The sequence below is a fragment of the Bidens hawaiensis genome, unplaced genomic scaffold, assembly GCF_021521415.1.
Source record: "Bidens hawaiensis isolate Kalapana, Puna unplaced genomic scaffold, B.hawaiensis_p1.1 tig00023071_1, whole genome shotgun sequence".
Taxonomy (NCBI): domain Eukaryota; kingdom Viridiplantae; phylum Streptophyta; class Magnoliopsida; order Asterales; family Asteraceae; genus Bidens; species Bidens hawaiensis.
The window spans coordinates 327,904-344,873 of NW_027493615.1; the positions used below are offsets into that span (position 1 = coordinate 327,904).

The window sequence follows — 16,970 nt, forward strand, 5'->3', positions numbered from 1 at the left end:
CGATTATTGAATTTGAAGATGTGAGGATGGAAAAGCGGTCAGAGGAGTATGTTCCCTCGTGGGAAGACGAGTTTAGGGGTGAGTTTGGTGATGAGTTGGTGGATTTTACAGTGATGGATGAAGGAGAGTTTGACCCACTTGGCGATTTAAAGTTGCTTGAGGATCTATTGTATAACGAGCCAAGTGTGGGGGTCAAGAAGGAGCCTTGTGAGGAGACCCATGAGGTGGTTGGTGATTCAGTCTTACCACCATTTCACTTGGATTATGAAAAACCAAAACATGAACCGTACTCAATCTCCATTTGGGACGTGTCGAGGTTTAAAAAGTTGGTTAAAATAATAAAGAGGATATCTAGGCTTAGAGATCATGGCGTGCAGAAGTGTTCATCACTCCCGTTTCACTTCAAGGAATCATTTATTGGGGGGAGTCTACGAGTTGGTGGGCCAAGTTCACGTTGTATGTTTGGTCCCATAAGAGCGGTGCAGTTGGTTTCTTCCCGACCAGTTGTAATAGGAGAGTGTTGAGGAGTACTGATGAGAAGCGAATAAAGGAGAAGCCTCCTGATTGAGGTTTCAGGAGCGAGTCCGGCTGAATACTATTCAATAAACGTAGCGCTTCCCGGGAGGCAATCCGGTAATATCTTTCCTTATTATTTTATTTTCATTTTTATTTATATTTTCGAGTTTTGCCGGGTGTTTCTTCTCTTACTTGCAGGTTATTCCTTGGTTGGTTGATGACGGCCGATGAGCTAGAGTTTAATCAAGTGTGGGGATGCAATTTTCTTAAGGATTGCCGCTTTCGTTCGTGAATGATATCTTGATAGAGAGCACTGAAGTTTTAAGCTTGCGTTCGAATAGGAGGGCGAGGACCATGATTCACCGCACACTTTCATGATCACATATACCAGGGGAGTCTGTTCCTCTTTATTTTTCTTTATGTTTAGTTTTGTTTGTTGCTTGTCTCACATTGAGGACAATGTGAAATTTAAGTATGGGGATGGGAACTGACGTTTTCATTTTTAAGAAAAATAAAAGAATATTGAAAATCTTGGGAGTTAATATTAAAAAAAAAGTTTTAGAGAAAAATGTCTCTTGAAAATTGTTTTTCTTCTACGTGAAGCAGGAAATGATATTATTACCGTTGTGTTAACGAATGATGTGCAAAACGCGGTCTATAAAAATACTAACCTAACTTAGACACTCTATTTTTAAATTTATAAATCTAGACTATTCTAATGCTAGACCGCTAGACATGCAAGTGTACCTATCAACTGTAGTAAAGCCTAATGAAGTCCGGATATCGAACCCACATGACACTAGCGACACCTAAACTAGACTCTGATTAATAACTTAAATAAATAAATTTAATTGATTTTTGTTTTTTTATTATTAATTATAAATTAAATAATACTTAAACTAAAACTGACACAAACAAATAGAGGTAAAACTCAAATAGGGTGAAACAACTACCTAGGTAAGGAATCCTACTAGTCAACTCGTAAACTCTCGGAATTGGATTTATGATCAGTAACCAGATTCTAAAAATATGACACTAAGGAATAACTAAAGTATGCTAGATCTCCTCCCGATCTCACTAACAATACCTAAGAACCTTAAATATCATGTAAGCTCAACGGTTTAATGGTTCGGATCACCTCCCGGTCTCACCTTACCTAACTATGCTAAGGTACCTAAAGATTAAATCACCTCCCGGTCTCTCTAATCACAAAATACCCTAGGGCGTAAAGGAGTATTCTTATTTAATTCGGTTATAACTCGGATCTGTAAGAATCTAAAGGAATCTAGGGTAACTCACTCCCGTGCAATCACTACCTAAACCCGCAAAAGACCAAAACATACGACACTTAATTACCTCCCGGTCTCTCAAGTGACAGAATAAAAGGTATCTCTAAACTCTCAATTACCGTTCCTATGGAATACGTTAACTATATACCATAAACTAGTTACAAACACACAGTAAGTAACCTAATATGAATCCATACATGAAAGACATTCACAAAGACGCATATGGAACAAAAACTGATAATAAATTAATACCAAATACGCATATGCATCACAACCAAATAAAATAAAAACTTTACCAAAGCATGAACCAATCAATAATAATCCAAAACTGAAAATAATACAAGTCTAAAAAGTATTTATCCAAACCCAGGCAGTATAAAAGTTTAGCCAATCATAATAATAATCGACGAAACAAAGATATAACAAATAATACGGTTCATCGAAAAAGAAATAAATATAATTGAGCTACTAGCCTGTGAGCTTAAATTAATTGAGCTGTGACCGGGTAGCTTAAATTAATTCTCCTGCTTGCTAGCCTGCTTCTTTGATTTAATTTTGGCCGTGGACTTTTTGGAGGTGCTTGGCTACTAGCTTCACCAACTCAACAAAGATGGCCCCTACTCTCGTTAAACCCCAACAGGGGCTGCCCCCCAATTAGCCGTCCAAGTGGTGGCACTAGTCTGACGCCCGAAGCCCTCCTTTCTTCAATAGGTTGAAACTCTTTTTATATTTAAAACATGTCACAAGCTCACGTGGGCTGTTAACTTAAATTATGGGCCTCCAATTCTTTTGTAGTAAATGTATTTTAAACATACGAAACCAAAATAAAACTCCCTATTGTACTTGTTGATTTCGCTGCTTGTTGTTGAACCCAGTTACCAATCTTAGAGTCTTACTCCAATTCTTGTGGCCCACAAAACTCCATGTTATATAACTATCCAAAACAAATATAATGTTGGATTAGTATATATACTTTCAAATCAAACTCAATTCTTTTTTTTTTCATGTTGCACATTAGTTTCGTGAGATACTTTATTCAATAAATATATTAATAATAATAAATAATGAGTGGACTATTCAATCATTCGTTTCAAGCTTAAAAGAAATACTTCATTTTAGCTCGTGGTCTCAAGTTAAGTAAAAATAATCTGTTTTAGCTCGTCTCCATTAAAGACCTTAAAAACTCACATATGAGCTAACTAAGAATAATATTCAATAAAAACCAAGCTCAAAACACTTAAAAGTGTATGAAATATTTATATAAAAATATGTATATTTTAGCCCATATCAACGAACTCTCGAAACTTTTATAAAATATAATATAATAATAAAAGAAGAGATGGTTTTCATATCTGATTTGAGATATGTCGGTAGGCCCAACTAGCTTTGGTAGTCATCTTTAGCAGATTTTATATATATAATAATTTGAAAAAACGGTGAAACCGAATTTCGATGCTTAGGGAGGATTACCATAGTTTAAAAACTTAGAGATGGTAAGACTTAGATGCACTCAAACCAGCACACCACTACTTGTCCATCTTTTTACGAGCTTAGAAAATAGCTATATAATTTAGGGTGATATAAAAAACAAAAAAATAAAAAAAAGAAAAAAAAGAAGAGAAAAAAAAAACGAAAAAAAGTATGTTATGAAAGTTATAAGTATTCCAAAAGTTTGTCCGAAAAGTAAAAGGATGAGAAAGTTATGTATTGTAAAATGCCGAAGAAACATTCTCAAAGTTAGTAAAAGAGGCCAAAGATGCACATACTAGACGGGATTGAGAGTTTACGTGTTACCAAGGGGATAATGACTCTGAGGATACACTATTGGAGTTCGAAGGTTCTTAGTCAATAAATATCAAATTAGGAATTTATAGGAAAATGTCCAATAATATTTAGAAATAGCTCGTATGGCCTCCACATGAGCATTCATCCATCAAATTTCACCGAGTGAATCTAATTAGTACCATCAACGAGTCCTTGGCTTATGGTGATTTGTCGAACTAGTTTGCTTCGAATCTATGTAACATCGTGAAAATTTCGAGTTCAAAATGTAAATTTTCCAAAGTTAAGGGACCAAAGTTGCCAAATTTCCAAACTTTAGGGTTTAAAACAAAAATTCTGTTTTCTTGTCCTATCGCGATACGCGACGGGACAAAGGACAAGCCCATCGCGTATCGCGATAGGGCTTGGTCAAACCTTCTGGAAGGGTCAACAGCGATACGCGATCGCTGGTTGAACCTACGTCATCGCGTATCACGATGATGTGGCCTGACACCTCTGGCACAAGACTGCCACGCGTCCACACGTGGCACACCTCTCGCCACGTGTCCCGACACGTAGCAACACATGGCACATCGTCCGCCACGTGTTAACACAGGGCACACCGTCTGCCACGTGGCGACACGTGGCAGACCTATATCGATCACCATCGCACCGGGGACTTACAAAAAGATCACCTTAAAAATGATGATAATGATAATAATTATAATAATAAATACAATTATTATTATTATTATGATAATCATAAAACAAATATAATACCATGGTTTTGGTTAAGTGTATGGCAATTTTTTTCAAACCCTTTTTTTTATTTTTTTCAAATTAAATTAACTAGATAAACATACTTGTGAAACAAGGTTAATGTAGAAGGTTTTAGAATGTTCCATCTTTTAACCACATGATAAATTTAAATACTTAGCATAAAATTAATTATAACAAAATATTTAGTTACATGTTATAAAACATTAATCTAGGCATTCGGGTTCAATGTGTCATATTAACGATTAAGCATGATTATGATAAAATGAACATAGGATCATATAATTATGCATACAAATTTAATGTTATTCAATAAATAACATATAATTCAACACTAATACATGTAGACGATGAAATGAATACGAGAACTTTATTATATGAGTACAAAAAACTAGCGTTTATTAAAAAGAAAAATCCTTAGATGTTTTCGTCCCGAAATTAAACAGTGGAGACTGGTTCAGATTGAAAAAGATGAGGGTACTTCTGTTTCATTTGATCTTCAAGTTCCCAAGTAAACTCGGGTCCTTGCTTATAGTTTCACTTGACTTCTCTAGACGGATTCGACTTCGCTTGAGTTTTTTGATATCACGATCCACGATCTCGATAAATTTCTCAACATGGAAAGTGAAGTTTATGATCAATGCGGATATCTTCAAGGGAAATAGGCTGAGTTTCATTGGCTAAGCATTTCATGAGGTTAGAAACATGGAGAGTGTCATGAATACTGCACAATTCCTGAGGTAGTTTGAGTTTGTATGCAACTTGTAAGGCCCCGTTCCCGATGCCTCACTTTAACGTCAGATTTACTCATAAACACAGTTCTTACAAATCAGAGTTAATTACAACTTTCGCGGAATATAAACCTTTCATAAAACATTACATAATAATTCATAATTTGTCTTAATTAAACATTCTTGTCTTTCAAAATAAACGTTGTTTAATATTAAAACATCTTGAGTCTTCAGATGCCAATATCTTATTCGCCCACCATGTGCTCGCTCAAGTTAGCTGTCCCGATCTACTCACCTGCGTGCATACTAAAAGTCAGCTACGCTGAGTGAGTTCTAGTAAATCAGGTGATATACAATACATACACATATCATACATACATATCCGAAGATACATATCTATACCTAACCAGTTACCTTTCCAACATACAATTATGCATACATATTATTACCTACCTCAGCCTACCGAGAGTACGTTCATAGTCCATCGTTTATACCTATACTCAAGGCCGTGAACACGTAAAAGGTCCGCAGTCCTTACCTATGTTCACCAATTATGGTACGTGCAAGGTTCGCAGTCCTTCCCTATACCATCCTATATTAACAACACGTACAAGGTTCACACTTCTTCCCTATGTTGCAACCTAATTCATAGCACGTACGAAGTCTGCAGTCCTCCCCTATGCTACTACAATACTATTACATCACGTATAAGGTCCACATTCCTTTCCTATGCTGACGCCTCTCTACAATACGTATAAGGTCCGCAGTCCTTATCTACGTTGACGTCTATCATCTATAACACGTATAAGGCCCACCGTCCTTATCTACGTTTACATCTATCATCTAACTTACTATGTTGGAAGAAGAGTCCGCATATCGTACATACAAACTGCTTTCACATACCACACGTACAATAAATATTTATAATGTAGCAACCTACATTATAACATACAGACACACTGGGTATCTTTCACATTAATCTTCTAACACTTACCTTCCCTGACGATACGTTCAATATCCGGAGATCATTCACGTATCGACAAGCAATCATTCATATCTATCACATATATCATTTATAGCATACACTTATTACTTAAGGTAAGTGTATTAACTAATCACATCGAGTATGCACACATCCCAGAAAACATAACAAGAAAATGGGGCTAGAAACTCACCTGGATCCTGTTACGCTCGCCGTTTATCGTTATTCCCCTCTTTAACTGAGCCCGACTAACTGTTAAATATATATGTCAGTTAACTGTATAATTAATTAAGTTGGTGTTTTAGTCAACCAACGTATTTTTCTAGGTTGGGCTTGTTTGTTTAGCTTGAGATGAACTATTTTGTTTTAAAATAGGATATGGGCTTAGCAGCTTGGCTGGGTCAATCCGCTGTTCAGTATGGCATCTGGGCCCAACTGGGTTTAGGCCCAAACCAAACATAAACTGGCCAGCCGAGAACTCTTGGACAGTGAACTCAGGTTGGCCGAAAACTCTGTTTTGAATGAGAACCTTGTTTTGGCCGAAAACCCATAAGGTGGCCGAGAACTCTTGGTCACCGAAAACTCTCGTTGACCGAGAACTCATTTGACCGGGTTCTCGCGTTGACCGAAATCCTATGTTGACCGAAAACCATCAGGTGTGACCGAGAACCCTCAGGTCAGGTGTTTTCAGTTCATTTTTTTTCTATCTTTTCATCTCAATCCCAACCTACTTAACTGTTAACGGTCCATAGAATGAATTTTAACCACCTTTACGTTTGTTATCAACCCATCATCAAGACCTAACCCGTTTTTAGCATAAAGCTTGAACCTTTATTACTTTTAAAACCCGTTTTAGCTAGGTTTATAACTAATGAGTTGATTGAGTTCATCTTTAACCTCAGGTTTGCTACTTTATGGCTCGTCTACACCCGATCTACTCTAGGTTTAAGTTTCATAACAAACCATTCATAAACACATAACCTTTAAAGATAAAGAACATACCTTTTGACGTTTCTAGGCCACGGTTTGACTTGTTTATCAACCTTTATCTTGTATCTAGCTTGAGCAATCAATATCTATCGGTATTCGGATTGGTTTTGGGTTCGGATGGTGGCCGGCGGCCCAGATTAAGTGTGTGTTTTATGGTGTAGGAAAAAGTGTAAAATGGATGGAAATGGAAAGGATTAGGGTTTAAGGGGTATTTATACTCCCTTAAGCCCATAGACTTAAAACCCATCTTTCGTTTTTGGTCCATTATTAAACCCTCTAATTAGCCTATTTATCTTTCCCTCTTTATTATTTTATTACTAATCTACTAACTCAAGTAAACTCTTCCGTCATAACTAATAAATATATTAAATATTATTATTTGAAATTTTAGGATGTTACACAACTGGGCCAATCCTATCAAGAATCTCAAAACGTCCAACATACCTAGGAGCGAGCTTTCCCTTTTTCCCAAATTGGACAATGCCTTTCCAGGGGAAAATTTGAGTAAGACTTGGTCGCCAACTTGAAACTCAAGTGGTTTCCTTCGATTGTCAGCATAACTCTTTTGTCGATCACGAGCGGCCTTAAGTCTTTATCGAATGATAGCAATCCTGTCGGAGGTTTCTTGGACGATTTCGGGACCAATAACTTGTGAGTCACCAATCTCAGTCCAACACATGGAGGTTTCTTTGATACTAGGATGGTAGCTGTTATTATAGGAAAATTCAATGAGAGTTAGGTGATCATCCCAATTCCCCCCAAACTCGATTATGCAAAAATGAAGCATGTATTCCAAGGTTTGGATGCTTCTTTCAATTTGACCATCTGTTTGGGAATGACAGGCTGTGCTAAGATCCACACGAGTCCCCAAAGCTTTTTGAAGGGATTGCCAAAAGTTGGAGGTAAATCGGCTGTCACGGTTAGAGATTATGGATAAGGGAACACCATGACGTGTCACGATTTCGTTGATGTAAATTTGAGACAACCTCTCCATCTTGTACGCTTCATTAACAGTGATGAAATGAGCTGATTTGGGGAGACGATCGACTATCACCCAAACAGATCATGCTTACGAGTGGTTTTTGGTAGTTTAGTGATGAAATCCATGGAAATTTGATCCCCACTTCCATAGAGGAATCTCGGGTTGTTGAAGCAAACCCGAGGGCTTTCGATGTTCGGCTTTGAATTTTGAGCAAGTGAGACACTTCCCAACATACAATACTATATCCTTCTTCATACCAGGCCACTAATAGAATTCCCTAAGATCGTGGTACATTTTATCGGCTCCCGGATGGCTTGAGTATCGAGTTTTGTGTGCTTCATCAAGGATAAGATTTCGAAGGTCTTCAGAATTTGGAATCCATATGCGTCCCATGAAGTAAATAACTCCATCGGACTTAGTTTCAAATTGTTTTTCGGCTCCACAATCCAATTCGGCCTTGAGATTGTTTTGGGCTACCACTTGGGCTTGAGCTTGAAGAATTCGGGCCTTAAGGCTAGTGTGAATAATAATTTCCATGGCCTGAATACGAGAGGGTTTAACTCTATCCTTTAGGCTTAGGGAGTTGGCCACGACATTCGCTTTCCCGGGGTGGTAGCAAATTTCAAAATCATAGTCATTGAGTAACTCGACCCAACGCCGTTGCCTCATGTTGAGTTCTTTTTGGTTGAGGATTTGTTGCAAGCTTTTATGATCGGTATAGATGACACATTTAGTTCCATAAAGGTAGTGTATCCAAATTTTAAGAGCGCACATCACCGCATTTAACTCAAGATCGTGAGTGGTGTAGTTCTTTTCATGGATCTTGAGTTGACGAGAGGCATAGATATGACTTGCCTCGTTGCATGAGTACACAACCGAGACCTTGATTTGAAGCATCACAATAGACAATTAAATCATCGTTTCCATCGGGAAGGGTTAAGATGGGTGTGTTACAAAGTTTTTGTTTTAGGGTTTGGAATGCGTTTTCTTGCTTTTGTTCCCAAATGAACGGCTTGCCTTTTTGAGTTAAGGTGGTGAGAGGTAATGCTATTTTTGAGAAATCCGAGATGAATTGATGATAATAACCAACTAAACCAAGGAAGGAACGGATTTCTAATGGGGTTTTTGGAGCTTCCCAATTCTTGATGGCTGTAATTTTTGTGGGATCCACGCGTATGCCTTTATCGTCAATAACATGACCCAAAAGCTGAACTTCGCGCAGCCAGAATTCACATTTCGAAAATTTAGCATAAAGTTGTTCTTTCTTCAACAGTTCTAATGTGAGACGAAGGTCTTGCTCATGCTAGGTCTTGGTTCTTGAAAATATTAAAATATCATCAATAAAAACAATGATGAATTTGTCAAGTTACGGTTTGCAGATGCGGTTCATGAGGTCCATAAGCACTTCGGGTGCATCAGTCAAGCTAAAGGGCATGACCATGAACTCGTAGTGTCCATAGCGGGTACGAAAGGTGTTGGTGCATGAGTGTCAGTAGTTCATAGTCTAGTGTCTGTAATCGAGTCTGTATTGTTATTTATGTTTTTGTTTAAAGCGAAGTTGTTCAACAAGTTCGCCTAGGCGAACTTGTTGACAACTTCGCTTTAAACAAAAAAATAAATAACAATACAGACTCGATTACAGACACTAGACTATGAACTACTGACACTCATGCACCAACAGACTCCCCCTTGGCAGTAGCTTCATATCTTGATCTTTAAGCTCTTGTCTTGTAGTCCTGTATCTTCACGCATGCACTCCTTCTCTAACACATACCGTGACTACTCGCTGATATTGCCTTGCTTCATCCTTCCAAGCAGGAATATAGAATATCTTCTTTTCATTCAACACTTGCAGATCAGCTTTCGATAAGTTAACAAGATGCATCGGATCATACACCCTCAGCACTTCTTGTTCGTCTTCGTCTTCCATCACGGCTTCAGCAGTCTGGCAATCAACATACCACCATTTAAGATTCTTCAACACATCTTGAGGCATAGTCTTCATTGGAACCTCCTTAATGCATCGGATCGGTTTGTACTTCATCACCATCCATGGCTTGCCATCTGCTCTCATTCCCCTTTCTGTATCCTCCACGAGCTTTCCCTTCTGTGGCTTTAATAATTCAAACTTCTTCTCTTTTATGCTTTCTTTCCACACGATCTTCCCAATCACTCTTGCCATGTTGTCGTCACTTCTATTTATCAGTCCCAACCTGGCCAAATCCTTCACCTCACATTCCGGCAACGTATTGAGAGATCTCAGGGTTCTTTTGAAGTATTGAATACCATCATAACGCTTCACCACAAACAACTTTATCTGTTCATCATATATCCAACAGATAATTCCCTTCTTCGACTCAGCATAGCCTTTGATGTTATAACTCTTCTTGAACATGGCTGGAACAGCAGGCTTCTTGGTCTTAATAAACCAATGAGCACAGCCTTCCTTCCACCTAGGCTGCTCCTCCCACTCAGTCTCATCCATCTCAGTACCCATGTCGGCTTTCTCAACATCTGGGATCTCGTGTTCAACGTCTTCTTCTACTATCTCCCCCTCTTCTATCCCATCTTCAATCACAATCTGTGCGCCAATCTTCTCAATCTCCTCACACGGCAGCACATCATCATCAAACACATCATCATCTAGCATATCATCATCTAACTCTCTCAACGCATAAATCACATCATCTTCATCATCAACCATCACCACCTCATCACCACCAACTGCACCTGCAGACTCCCCCTGAGCTGTGGAAGTCCCAAGAGCTTGAGTAGTTCTTGGCAACTCACCACCTGCACCTTTCGGTGCATTGGGATCATCGTCTCTGTCGTTTCTCTTCTTAGTCCTTAACTCGTCGCCTCTACAGCCTGTCTCCCCCTGAGATGCCAAGAACGCCTTCATAGCATCTATAATCCTCCCATGCTCAACCAGGAGGGACGACTGTAGTTGATTTTCTGCTACAAGGCGTTGAATAGCCTGGGTCTGGATAAAGTTGATCCTTGATTGCTCTGCCACGACCCGCTCAAGTGCAGCTATTCTCTCCGAGTCTGAGATGGTTGCATCGAAATCAAATCTCATATTAGATGTATCTGGAGTATACTCAGCAGGGATTTCGAATGCAACTGGGACTTCAGAAGCAGTTGTGGACGTAACCGCAGGTGGTATCGTGACCGACAACCCTGCAGTTGCGACGACCGTCGACTCTACAAATTGTGCCACCACCTCTGAAGGAGTAAGCGTTGGAGGTGGTAACGACACAATCTCCGGAGTCGTCGTCTGTAGTGTAGTGGATGGGATGCCGACAGCTGATGTAGCCACCCCAGGAACATCTGCGGCGCTTGTAACCTGTACAGAAGTAGAAACGATTGACATACCTGACAGTGCGGATGGAGCGAAACGTATAACACGTGAAGTCTCTCCAGCTCCCATACCACACCTGTCCTTTCACGTCTCGAACGTCTGATCAACTTGTGTATATCCTCTTCTTCTTCTTCAGACTCAGTATCATCAACTGTCCTCTTCCTCTTCCCCAACGTCCTCTCACGTGTCACTAACATCCTCCTCGCTTCATCCATCACATCGTCAAGATCTGAGTCAGCCACAGTCGTAGCTGCTCTAGTTACACTCACTTCCCTAACCTGTGCAGCAGAGACCTGCACATATTCTTGTGGATCAAAACGATCCATGTCGAAGAATCCTTGGCCGCCAAATGCAGCATCAAGGTCTACATCCTCTTCAGCCGGTACAACAGGCGCAGCAGGTACAGCTCGAGGTGCTCCCGCCTGTCGTGGTTGAGGATCTCTGAACTCGTCCCCAGCAGCAGGAACATACCCCGGGTTTATTAAGAACCCAAAGAGTGGAGTATGCCTTGGACGCAGTTCAGGCTTGCTCCTCGCACTGGAAGTGCGACATTGAGCAAAGATACGCTTGCTCACACTCTCCACGTATCTTATCGGGCGTCGTTGAGGCAAATTCGGAGCCACATGGTTCAAGATCATCTGGATGAATCTTGGATACATAATGAACCGCTCCCGAGCTATCGCCCTCCTCTGTCTGTCGATCTCGTAAAAGACCATCTGACTAAAACTATAACGTTTGTTATAAGTCAGAGCAGTCATTGCTGACTGCATGGTCGCACCCATACCATCAGTGCCCGCCTTCCTCCCAGACATACACATAATCATGACGTGCATGAGGAAGCGCCACTGATCAAGCATGAACCCCTTCCGTCTCTGGGTATCGCCCAATGGACCAGAATAGCCCATTCGTAGAAACGCTCCATCACGAAACGGAGCCACAAAGTCAGTCGGGTCGTCCCGAGTCTCCTCTCCAAAGCGTAACGCCACCCGTATCTGTTCAGACGAGAACTGAACTTCTTGGTTGTTGGCTGTTGCTCTCATGACCGGGGGCTCAACACGACAATCATACTCCACCGTCTGCCAGAAATCCTCGATATTGGGTAAGGATATCGGCAGAGTCGTCGTGATTGCGTGAAATATCCTCGAGCGAATGAGGAAAGAAATGATCTCACGGTAGTCCTCTACGCCGCTCGCTTCCGGGTCTAAGGTAATGTACATATTGTGACCCGGGAAAAATTGTCTCTGGTTATCTCCGTCATCGCCTCCAGCACCTCCATCACCAGCTACTGCAGCCATATCTGTAACAAACGAACCAAGTAAGATAAACATTAAAGCATAACACAAGTTCGCTTATTACCATGAGCGAAGTTGTGATAAAGACTGTATAGGCGAAGTTAAAGTTTGGGCGAAGTTGGAAACAACTTCGCTTCAGCTTTAAGTTCGACTAAAAATTATTAAGTTAAAAAGGTTCCAGGCAAAGTTAAAGTTGGGGCGAAGTTGGGAACAACTTCGCTTCATCTTTAAGTTCGCCTCACCACAACATCGCCTCAGGCGAATTTAAGTTTCAGGCGAAGTTGAGCATCAGGCGAAGTTACGGATAACTTCGCCTCAGGCGAATTTAAGCTCCAGGCGAAGTTACGGATAACTTCGCCTAAACCTTAACTTCGCCTGAATCTGAAACGGCGACAGTAAGGTTAATCGGAATCCGGAAAACCGGTGTTTCGATTAACTTTGACGATTGAGGAGGCTCAAACACATGATATTAATGATAACTAAACAACCAGGTTGTATATGAACACGTAAAACAAGTTTTGAAATCGGGTATAGTTTTCGAACATCCGAGGTCGTTAACCGGGTGTCAAAACAACCTAGGATTAACAACATCGAACATCGAGTAAAAGATATATAACCCAAACACACCTTTAAATCGGTTTGAGATCGAAGAAAGAAAACAAGTAGGATCAGTATATAAGTTCGCTGTGTAAACGGAGAATATAAGTTCGAGGGTAAGTTCGCTGATCAGAGAAATAATGAACTTTATGACTCTTGAAAATCCTTATATAGGGGCGAAGTAATACAGGCGAAGTTACGGATAACTTCGCCTAGGCGAAGTTATCCACAACTTCGCCTGTTCAACAACATCGCCTATATATTTACAAAATTTAACCTTATAAGTTTAACAGTTTTCCAATTAAGTTATAAAACTTTCCTTTAAGAACTAAATGACACGTTCAAGTCCAAGTAACCTGTTATAAACAAATACAATTACAGAAAAAGAAAACTTTAAACAATTTAAGTATAAGGGATCAAATTTCAGTCTGGATAGGGACTGCTACATTTTAGAAAAGATCCGAACAGGAATCATACTAAGTATGTGACTGTCACATAGATCCGTGTTTAGCTGTATTATGACATAAAGAGACAGGTTGTAAGCATGTAAATAACTTAAGATGGTTTTCATCGTGTCTGTGATACGAGTTAGGTTAAGTTATGCCTCAAAATTTAAGTGGGCAACAACTCAGAAATATTGATGCCTCCTATCTCTCCTCAAAGCGTATTTGGCTTTCCCCAAGTCACCCCGAATTGACCTCGACCCATAGTGTCTGATTAAGTTGTAAGTACTCTTCATCTGGTTCCCGTTCTTCTTCTTACTCTAAGATTGAGAAGTCTTGACACTTTCATCTCTAGAATGTTTCAATACTCACAAATTTTTATTTTATTTTATTTTTTTTTATTTTATTTTATTTTATTTTTTTTAACTTACAAATTTACATAGACTTCAGAGTAGTAAATAACTGCAAGTCCCGAATCTGGATCACTGCAGTTTCTTGAAACGCTATCTTCACGGGAATCAGACCACCCATGGGCTCGTGTATGACTGGGTAATTGCTTTTCTGCCTATCACTTGGAAAGATAAAAATGAAGACAAGCAAAACTCTTAAGGAGTTTCCACGTAAAATCAAGTAAATTTAGTTTGTATCACGTCTACTTTTACGCACCATAAAAAGTTACCTTGACATACAATGACTGTCCTAAAGCCTTTTAAGCCTATAACCTCACCAGTTAAGCACACAAAGTTAATATATCTATCATTTTCCAAGGTTGGATCAATTTTCCGTTTAACATAGCAAACGTACTTCTTACGAAGTAGTAGACTTGAAAAATAATTTCATTTCCCCTTTTTTTTTAAAAAAATTTTAACATTAATTGCCCCGACCAAAACAAAGTCATCAGGTAAACGGCTATCCCGAAGATCCAATGGATCAGCTGGACCGACCACATACTAGTATGTGTCCTTATAACTAAGTATGATCGACTAATTTTAAGCGAAAGAATGAAAACTCATCATAAACCGCCCCGGTCACAATCAGTAATCTGGTTAATGGCTATCCTCAAAATCTACAAGTAGAAAATGAGGACCAAAACATATCCGAAGACAAGTCCTTCAAACTGATGTAACCGACATATTTTTAAGCGATAGTGACCTTTTTTTTTTTTTTTTTAAATATTACAAGAAAAGCATGGTTACTCGGGATTGATCATCCCATTTAGCTCGATAAGGTTTTGAAATCTTGTTTTATCAAACGCTTTAGTATAAAGATCAGCGAAATTATCAAGCGTATCCACCTTTTCAAGCACTATCAGTTTCTTCTCAGCACAATGCCGTATGAAATGATGACGTATGTCAATATGTTTAGTTTTACTATGTTTCACGGGATTGTTAGTTACTGAGATAGCAGCTGTGTTATCAATGCAAATAGGAGTAAGTAAGAAATTCAAACCATAGTCGCGCAACTGTTGTTGAATCCAAAGAACCTGGGAGCAGCAGTTGGATGCTGCCATGTATTCTGCTTCACAGGTTGAAATTGCGACCGAAGTCTGTTTCTTGCATTGCCACGACACCAATCTGCCACCAAGAAACTGACATCCTCCTGTTGTTGACTTCCGACTCTGATTGCACCCACCATAATCAGAGTCTGTGTTGGCGACTAGCTCCAAGTCTCCTCCTCTCGGGTACCACAACCCCAGCTTCGGTTTGCCCTTGAGATACCGCAAGATCCTCTTCACACCTTTCATGTGAGATTCCTTTGGGTTTGCCTGAAAACGAGCACAAAGACAAACAGCAAACATTATATCAGGCCTAGAAGCAGTTAAGTACATTAAAGAACCTATAATAGCCCGATACTGAGTTGGGTCCACATCTGCATCACCGTCTGACTCAGCACCCAATTTGTGATTGACGCAGATTGGAGTTTCGAATGGAGTGCTGTCCTCCATCTTGAAGCGTTTGAGCACATCATGGACATACTTGGTCTGATGAATGAACATCCCATCCTTCTTCTGATCAACCTGCAATCCTAAAAAGAAAGTTAGTTCACCCATAGCACTCATTTCAAACCTTTTCTTCATGACGTCCTCAAACTCCTGACACATGGAGACTTTAGATGCAGCAAAGATAATGTCATCCACGTAGACTTGCACCAGCAGGAAGTCGCTTCCTTCTCTCTTAACGAACAACGTGCTATCAATTTTCCCTCTTTCAAACCCATTTTCAAGCAAGTAGTCTGATAAAGTTGAATACCAGGCATGAGGTGCCTGATGTAGTCCATACAATGCCTTGCTCAACTTGTACACGTGATCAGGAAAGTCTGGGTCAGGAAAACCCGGAGGCTGCTCAACATACACAACCTCATCAACTTTCCCATTCAGAAACGCACTCTTCACATCCAACTGAAATACCTTCATCTTTTTATATGCAGCAAACGCCAAAAACAATCTAATGGCTTCCAACCTTGCCACATGAGCGAACACTTCATTATAATCAATACCCTCTTGTTGATTAAATCCTTTCACAACTAGTCTCGCCTTGTTTCTTATGATAATCCCTTTCTCGTCTCTCTTGCACTTAAACACCCATTTTGTGCCTATCGCATGCACATGCTTTGGTTTTTCAACCAAATCCCAAACTTCCATTTTCTTGAACTGAGCCAACTCTTCTTGCATGGCTTCGACCCACGAGCTGTCCTTTAGAGCCATTTGATAATTCTTCGGCTCAACCTGGCTGATAAAGCAAGTGTACAAGCATTCGTTGATTATTCCTGTCTCCTCAATGCTTGTGTAAACACAGGTGTGCTCATGCAAGCTATGTCTTGTTTGTACACCTGAGGACACATCACCAATTACATTCTCCAAAGGGTGATCTTTATGAATTCTCGTGGTCGGAACAGAACCGACATGCAAATTGTCTTCCAAGTTAGAAGAGAGCTCGTCAATGGTTGTTTCATGCTGAGAGTGAAATGGATTGAAAAATTCTTCTTCAGTCGAGGCAGCAGGGGTATTGACAGCATTTGATGAGGAAGGTTGACATTTATCGATCAGCTGTCTTTGCAATAGATTCTCTTCCTCATCAAGGATCATCTTCGTAGCAATTCTCTCTTCTTCTTCAGAAATATCCAAATACGGTATGTTAAAAGACTTAAAAAGTTTAACATAGTCGAAAAACTCCGCAGGTCCGTTGCTTGGTTTTGGCGGTTGGTAACTTGTGATATCGGTGTTACACACCACCTCAACCTTGCTGGTCG

At 39.8% G+C, this 16,970-nt stretch overlaps 1 pseudogene; it reads left to right on the forward strand.

The window, feature by feature from the left end:
- The window catches only part of LOC143566916 (ras-related protein Rab7-like), a 49,456-nt pseudogene that overhangs the window by 15,640 nt on the left and 16,846 nt on the right, over window positions 1-16,970 (forward strand).